This window comes from Chiloscyllium plagiosum, chromosome 13 (assembly GCF_004010195.1).
Source record: "Chiloscyllium plagiosum isolate BGI_BamShark_2017 chromosome 13, ASM401019v2, whole genome shotgun sequence".
Classification (NCBI taxonomy): domain Eukaryota; kingdom Metazoa; phylum Chordata; class Chondrichthyes; order Orectolobiformes; family Hemiscylliidae; genus Chiloscyllium; species Chiloscyllium plagiosum.
The window spans coordinates 53,943,887-53,952,501 of NC_057722.1; the positions used below are offsets into that span (position 1 = coordinate 53,943,887).

Here is an 8,615-nt window from a genome sequence, read left to right on the forward strand (position 1 = left end):
GACCTCTCCGCCTCCATCCTACTCCGACCTATCACCCTCACCTTGACCTCTTTCCACCTATCACATTTCCAACGCCCCTCCTCCAAGTCCCTCCTCCCTACCTTTTATCTTCTCCTGCTGAACACTCTCTGCTCATTCCTGAAGAAGGGCCTGTGCCCGAAACGTCGAATCTCCTGTTCCCTGGATGCTGCCTGACCTGCTGTGCTGTTCCAGCAATAAGGTTTCCACAATTAAAACTAAGGCCTTAGGTAACATGGTAGAACACAGAGACCTAGGGGTTCAAATACATAATTCTTTGAAGTTTGCATCACATATAGATAGGGTGGTTAAGAAGACGACATTTCGCATGCTTGCCTTCATTGCTCAGATCTTTGAGTATCAGAGTTGAGACATTATGTTAAGGTTGTACAAAACGCTGGTGAGGCCTCTTCTGGAATATTGTGTCCAATTCTGGTCTCCCTGTTATAGGGAGGATATCAAGCTGAAGCGGGTTCGGAAGAGATTTACCAGGACGTTGCCGGTAATGGAGGGTTTTAGTTAGAAAGACAGGTGGGATAGTTGGGACTTTTTCATCTGAGCTTGGAGATTGAGAGGTAACTTTACATAGGTTTATAAAATAATGAGGGGTATAGATAAAGGTGACTGGCAAGTGTTCTTTCCCTAAGGTGGGGTTTTCAAGAGTGGGGGCATATTTTTAAAAAAAGACGAGGGGCAATTTCTTTTCTTTAAATACACTGGGGTTCATGTGTGGAATTGACTTCAAGTGATGGATGCGAGTACAGCTACAACCTTAAAAAGACATTTAGATAAGTAAATGAACAAGAAATGTTTGGAGTGATAGCAGCCAAATGCAGGCAGGTGGGACTAGTTAAGTTTGAAATTATGGTCCTACTGGACTTGCTGGACCGAAAGATCTGTTTCCATGCTATTTGATTCTATGTGAGCATCATTGCCATGACCAATGTTGATTGCTCATTCATAACTGCCATTCAAGCGTTGGAAAGTCACTTTCTTGAACATTTGCAGTCCGTGTGGTGTAAGTAAACACAAAGTTATTAAGGAGGGCATTATAGATTTCATACAGCAGCAAGAGGAAAAGGGAAGCATACATAATGTCTAGGCAGCTCAGAACAGAACAGGCCTTGGAGGAGTATCAGAAGAGTAGTCTTAAACAAGGAATCAAGCAGGCGAAATAGCTTTAGTAAGCAGAATTAAGGAAAATCCCAAAGCATTTTATTCTTATATAAGAAGCAAGTGGGCAACTAGAGAAAGGATTGGTCCACGAAAAGATAATGAAGGAAGGCTGTCTGACGAACCTGAGAGAAGGGTGAGATTCTGAGAGGAACATGATGAATCTTGAGACTAGAGATAGAAGTTTGATTAGTCTGGATCACGTTGACATAAGTAGGGAAGATGTGTTGGGTATGTTAGAGGTTAGAGGTTATTAAGGTGGACAAATCCCCAGGACCGGATGGGATCTAGCCCAGGTTGCTGAGGGAGGTGAGAGAGGAAATAGCTGGGGCCCTGACAGATATCTTTGTGGCATCCTTAAATACAGGTGAGGTGCGGGAGGACTGGAGGGTAGCTTATGTTGTCCCCCTGTACAAGGATAGTAGGGATATTCCAGGTAACTACAGACCAGTGAGTCTGACGTCGGTGGTGGGGAAGTTGCTGGAGAGGGTACTAAGAGATAGGATCTATTTATATTTAGAAAAGAATGGGCTTATCATCGATAGACAACATGGTTTTGTGCGAAGGAGATCGTGCCTTACCAACTTAATAGAGTTCTTCAAGGAAGTGACCAAGTTGTTAGATGAAGGAAGGGCTGTTGATGTCATATACATGGACTTTAGTAAGGCATTTGATAAGGTTCTCCATTGTAGACTAATGGAGAAAGTGAAGTCACATGGTGTGCAGGGTTTTCTGGCTAGGTGGATAAAGAACTGGTTGAGCAACAGGAGACAGAGTAGTAGTTGAAGGGAGATTCTCGAAATGGAGAAAGATGACCAGTGGTGTTCCACAGAGGTCAGTATTGGGGCCACTGGTGTTTGTCATATACATAAATGATCTAGAAGAGGGCACTGTTGGTATGATTTGCAGAGGACACCAAGATTGGTGGAGTAGCGGAAAGCATAAGGGACTATCAGAGAATACAGGAGGATATAGATAGACTGGAGAATTGGGCAGAAAAGTGGCAGATGGCTTTCAATCCAGACAAATGTGAGGTAATGTATTTAGACAAGTCTAATTCTAGAGCGAATTATACAATGAATGGAAGAGCCTTGGGAAAAGTTGATGGGCAGAGAGATCTGGGAGTGCAGGTCCATTGTACCCTGAAGGTTGCTGCATAGGTAGATAGAGTGGTCAAGAAGGCATAAAGTATGCTTGCCTTCATCGGACGGGGTATTGAGTACAAGAGCTGGCAAGTCATGTTAAAATTGTACAAGACATTGATTCGGCCGCAATTACAATACTGAGTACAGTTCTGGTCGCCACATTACCAAACGGATGTGGACGCTTTGGAGAGGGTGCAGAGAAGGTTTACGAGGATGTTGCCTGGTATGGAAGGTGCTAGCAATGAAGAGTGGTTGAATAGGTTAGGTTTATTTTCACTAGAAAAAAAAAGGAGTTTGATGGGGAATCTGATTGAGGTTTACAAAATCATGAAGGGTATAGACAGGGTGGATAGAGACAAGCTTTTTCCAGGGTGAAGGATTCAATAACCAGAGGTCACGCTTTCAAGGTAAGAGGTGGAAGGTTTAAGGGGGATACATGCGGCAAGTGCTTCATACAGATGGGTGGTGGGTGTTTGGAACGCATTGCCAGCAGAGCTGGTAGAGACAGATATGGTAGATTCATTAAAGATGCGCCTGGACAGATGCATGAGTGGGTGGGGAGCAGAGGGTTACAAATGCTTAGGAATTGTCCGTCAGGTTTAGACAGTACATTTGGAACGGCTCAGGCTTGAAGGGCCGAAGGGCCTGTTCCTGGGCTGTAAATTTTCTTTGTTCTTCTTTGTTCAGCAGTGAAGGAACAACAATATATAACTAAGTCAAGATGATGTGGCTTGGAAGAGAACATGCAGACAGTGGTTTTCCTGCTATCCTAATGTTACAAATCAGTAAATTGTGATCTTCATTTGATTGCAAATGTTAAGAATAACTAGTCTACACTTCCTGCGAGTTGGCGTTCATAAGTCATCTCTTCTGAAAATAAGAATACATCATAGGATCAACAAAAATACCCAAAATTGTTTGGCTAAATCAACAACTGAGAACAATTCATGGACACCACCAGTAACTTATCTTTCAGATTCAGTCTCTTTGCAAGTGTGTCTGCATTCACCAATTAAAAGATTTTATCTACCACTCATACACACACAAACAAAGTGAAAGCTGAACAGAAAAATAGTAGCAGACAAATCATGACGTGCATTGGAGCCTCTATTGTTCCCATCCATTTATATCGGTACTTGTTTTGTTTGTTTGTTCTCTGAAATACTCAAGGAAAATGAGTCAGAAGAAATGAGAAGAAATGTGACTGTGAATGTGTTCCACAAGATTTCAACAACTTTGGCGTTGTAGTCAATTCACTTCTGTTTACGTATGGAATTCAGAAGCAGCAAATAAATTACATTTTGTGAATTTTTTTTGTCAGATAACCCCATTATAACCATATGAAGCAGGGAATGGTTCTAAACTCTCCACTCTTCTCACAATCATACAGTCCCATGTCCTGCATGAAACAAGCTAAACAGATATAATTGCAATCATTAGTCTAGCAAACTTTCAAAATGCTTAGAAACAATATGCACAACAGAGACAAATAAACCCAGTCCAGGAAGCAGTTTACAGGAATTTATCTTAGTGTTTCTAATTGTCAGAATCCTTGAATACAAAATACTAATTTCATTTTGTATGTACGAGTTTACCATCATTTTATCATTCTCCCTCGTAGCTGGAAACCAGTGATTCAGACAGTGGTATACACTTTAAGTCCATCATAATGCTAAAATGGACTAGAGCTATCCTAAATGGGCAAGATTTCAGAAGAAACCATTGGGAATCTCACCTGTTCTTCAGTTGTAGCAAATACCATGCGTATGGCAGGCAACTAGACCCAACAGCCAGGCCCAGTGCCAACAGAAACAGCCGATGGCAATCAGTGAAAATTAAGTCAAATTTGGCCCACCTTAATCAAGAGGCAGCATCCCGCCCCAAATAGATTCTGGACTGAAAATGAAAACCTTCTTTTACTCAGAGCTCAAGGTTTCTTCTTTAAATCACATCAATGTGCAGCGACTTTACGAGTTTGTACAACAGCATTATGTACAACAGCTTGAAATTTGTGCTCATGTCTGGAGTGGGATCCGAATCTAAAACCATCTGACTAAGAGGAATGAATACAGAATTATTCTGTATACTGAGACAGAATGGAATGTTAGAAACAGTTTTTTACCCTATGGAATATGCCTCAATATTTACTTAATAAAACGTTGTATGGAAGTGAAAACATGTTTGCAAGCTTACAACAAAGCAAAGAAAACGCTGGAAACATTTAATGGGTCAAACAGCTCATGCTGAAAGACCAGTTTGAAAGGGTATACGTTCAGAATGTTAGCTGGTCTGCTCTTTCCACCAATGCTGAACTGCAATTAAGTGCTTCCATCATTTGATATTTTTTGCATCAATTTCCAACAGCTAAAGTTGCTACATGGGCTTTTGTTTCAACTCAAGCGATTATTTGTTGTAGAACGAGAAAGAAAAATGTTGATTCTAGAGCATTGACGAGCTTTTGATTAACGTGAAATGCCAAGACATTCAAATCATCGACCTACTGTATTCCACAAAATAAAACAGTTTCAGAAACAACTCAGGTTTATCCATATCCAAGTTGTCAGTTCTTCATGCAATAACAAAATTCTCATACAAGATAAATACTTTTTGTTAAAAAGCAAAGATCACAAACTGAAACATTAATTAGTTCTCCGCAGGTGCTGCCTGTTCCGAGTATTCCAGGGTTTTTGCTTTTGTTACTCTTATTTGTTATTACTTTAAAACCGTATCACTCCAAACTTGCTTTGCCGTTGTATTTTGATTTAGTTAACCTACTTTGACAATCCTTTCAGTCACTGCAGTCCAGATCCAAACAACACCGTTCATAATAAAACTCACACCCCACCGTTTTGATTGCACCTTAGATTGGTTATTGGTTGTGCATAATTACACAGTTAAAAGATCGCGAAGTAGGAACTTCAGGAACACAAATATGTCATCACTCATCGTATGTGAATTTTAATTCAAACCTGGTAATGTATCAGAGGACCTGCAGTAAGAGGAGAACTTTGGAAAACCATGGTTTGTTCCTAACGAAGATACTACATTCATAAAAAGGTAGCTTCAGCACTGGTACTATCTTTTCCAATTTACCGCACATCAGTAAAACTAAAATCAGGTTTGGCACACAAAATTGGACAAGACGCTCTATAACCCATTAGGAAATATGTTTAGGATCTAAAGTTAGGCAGCTAACACGGCTGTAGAATGACAGTACAAAGCGACTGCTAGCCTCAATTCAGAAATCACATCATCCCTTGACCAAGAACATTAACTAAAACTGATTTCGCTCTCTTAAAAACCTGTAGATTCTTCCGGTGAATTGAAAATCCATAAAGCCCCAAAAACGATCATCGATGTGTAGAAGCATTAGAATTCTCACAGGTACCTGGCCAACAAAGAACTTTACCACCATATCTCACCCACTTGGGCAGGCCCTGCGGTTGGCGCTGACAACTTTAAAAAGCCTTCGATGCCCGACGCAGGGTCTGACGGTGACAGATCACAGACCCCGGTCAAGGTGTGTCTGCACCGCCGACGAGGAAAACCACCATACTCACCTGCTCCTCAGGTTCATTCTCTCCAGGGGGACTCAAACCCCAGCAATTTATTGTTGTTGTTGCTGCTGCTGCTGCTGCAAACTCCAACACCGAACTCTCACTACCGGCTCCTCGGAGTCTCCGGTACCGGAGCCAGAGCGCGCATGCGGACCGCCGCTCCCTCCACTCCAGGAGACGGCCTCATTGCGCATGCGGACTTCCACTTGTTGCACACAGGTGCCGGCCGCGGCAGCTTTAAACAGTGCGCATGCGAACTGCCGACTCCCCTTCAAACCCATTCGGCAGCTTTACAACAGTGCGCATGCGGATTTCCGGTTGGGGCCCCGGGATAGTAGCTGCAGTACGCATGCGGAACTGCCGGACACCTGGCGCAGGGTGATGGGTGTTGCGCATGCGGAGTATCTCGATGGAGCTGTGGATGCGAGAACTCGATGGTGGAAAATAGAATATAATATTCTTTAGTCCCTTAATTTTTCTACTTCTGTTTTTCGTATTGTCTAGCTGGAAGGTCCCATCACAAGCACGAACCTTACGCAACTAGTTACATTGCCTAGGAAGCCATGATGTGGAGTTGCTAGTGTTTTCTGGGGTGGACAAAGTCAAAAATCACACCACACCAGGTTATAATCTAACAGGTTTATTTGGGAGTACTGTACAAGCTTTTAGAGCGCTGCTCCTTCATCAGGCGGCTATGGAGCAGGATCATAAGACACAGAATTTATAGCAACAGATCACAGTGTCGTGCAACTGAAATGACATATTGAACATGACATTATGATCTGTTGCTATAAATTGTGCCTTATGATCCTGCTCCACAGCTACCTGATGAAGGAGCAGCTCTCCAAAAGCTAGTACTTCCAAACAAAACTATTTCCATGGAACACAATGTAATGAACGTTGCTGGAGAGACTCATTAGGTTTGACAACATCTGTGGAGAGAAAACACAGTTAACGCTTTAAGTCCAGTGACCTGTGACAATGGTCACTTAGTTCTCACATAAATGTAACTAAACCAGCAGTAAATCATACTAATGTGGCATAAATGATGGGCACCATGCTTTTTGGCTCCACTGCTGACAAAGACTACTAACAACTTGCATTTATATGGTACTTTTCATATTAAAAAGGTATGAACAGCACCAAGGCAAATAGGCTGACTAATACATACATTTCTCACTCAAGAGACTGCCAAATACAGCTGCATTCCAGAGGGTGAGGTGAAAGCAATTGTCTTCATTCTCAAGGCTGCATTTGACCTTGTGGAATCAAAGAAGGCATTCCTCAGGGTAGTATCCTAGGCCAAACTATCTTCAACTGCTTCATCAACGACTTTTTTCCCATCACATTGTCAGGAGCAGGAATCCTGAAGAAGGGCTTATCCCGAAAGGTCAATTCTCCAGCTCCTTGGATGCTGCCTGACCTGCTGCACTTTTCCAGCAACACATTTTTCAGCTCCTCAGAGACTGGAGCTACTTGACAAGCCTCCTTTGCCAGGAATTAAAAACTGCAAATTCTATCATCTTGAAGAACAAGAGCAGCAGACACATAGGAATGTAATCACCTGTGGATTGTCTTCCAAGCCGCACACCATCATAACGTGTAACTATTATTTGGGTACTGCCTGCACGCTGAACATTATTAGCTACTCTCATGATGAAAGTTACTGGTACAATCCTCTCTAATTAAAGAAAGCTACAAGATAAGTATGGTCAAGGAAAACCATTTCCTGGTCCAACTAGAAAAGTCTCTGATAGTCATAAAAAATCGTTTGTTGTATATTAGCTACTAGTTTGCATTGATATGATTGGCATAGTTAGATACTTTGAGAAAATGTTAACCCAGCCATTTCTTCAAGATTCCAATTGCTCTGTCCCCAAGCCTATGTCACCATGATTGGGTTGTGTTTGTGGCACTCTTCCATATTAACCCTTGCGCACTGTTTCCGATCCAAACACAAAATCTCCCCTAAATGTTTTTTCCATTATTAATGTTCTGCAGTTGTGTGTAAAATTACATTTACTACACTCCAATCTCCCCATCAATCTCTAGCTTGACATATTCAGGCGACCTGAAGACTTCATTACTCTCCTGGAATATGTTTGCTTCAGATTTGAAAGATTGGTAGCTGGCTAGATAGAACACCGTTAACTTTGATTCTCTTCCTGATTGGTTGATATCTATAGATCTCTCGTGTTATCAAGTTCCTCAGTGAGTTCAGTGGTGGGTTTACATAAGTTTCCTGTAGTTCCTTTGCACAAATCTTTCAGAAGTACAAACAATATATAATCTTTACTTGTCTGCAGGCTCTTGGATGACTGTATCTTTTCTGTGCACATGTATGATCTATCTCTGTTGCTCCTGTCCTAAATGTGGCAATCATCTTGTACAGTAGCATCTAGTGTGTGGGCCTGTTATGCATGATGGGACTACTCACTGATATTATGTCCCTTGAAGGTATAAATGTGCAGTCAACCTCTTTGATAGAATGAGGCACTGAGTATTCAGTTTCCTGTCTGTCAGCATCTCTGATGCTAGATCACATTGGAGTGGAGTAGATGTACAATTTAGTAGTGCCATATGGAGCTGTATTCTTTTCAAGGGGGGTTTTATATCCTGACAACCCACTTGGCATCCCCATTTAATTGTGTGTTTCTTAGTGAACTTGGGATATGTTCAAATCCAGAACTGGCTACAAACTGGTTGAAGTATGCATTAACAA

General features: G+C 41.8%; 1 protein-coding gene across 2 annotated transcripts in view; it reads right to left on the reverse strand.

The window, feature by feature from the left end:
• The window catches only part of tnk2b (tyrosine kinase, non-receptor, 2b), a 270,657-nt gene extending 264,560 nt beyond the window's left edge, over positions 1–6,097 (reverse strand). For both annotated transcript variants that reach the window (XM_043702434.1, XM_043702433.1), the window contains exon 1: positions 5,897–6,097. The gene's annotated coding sequence lies outside the window, so the exon portion shown is untranslated. The remainder of the gene's footprint in view (positions 1–5,896) is intronic.
• Positions 6,098–8,615: the final 2,518 nt, after the last annotated feature.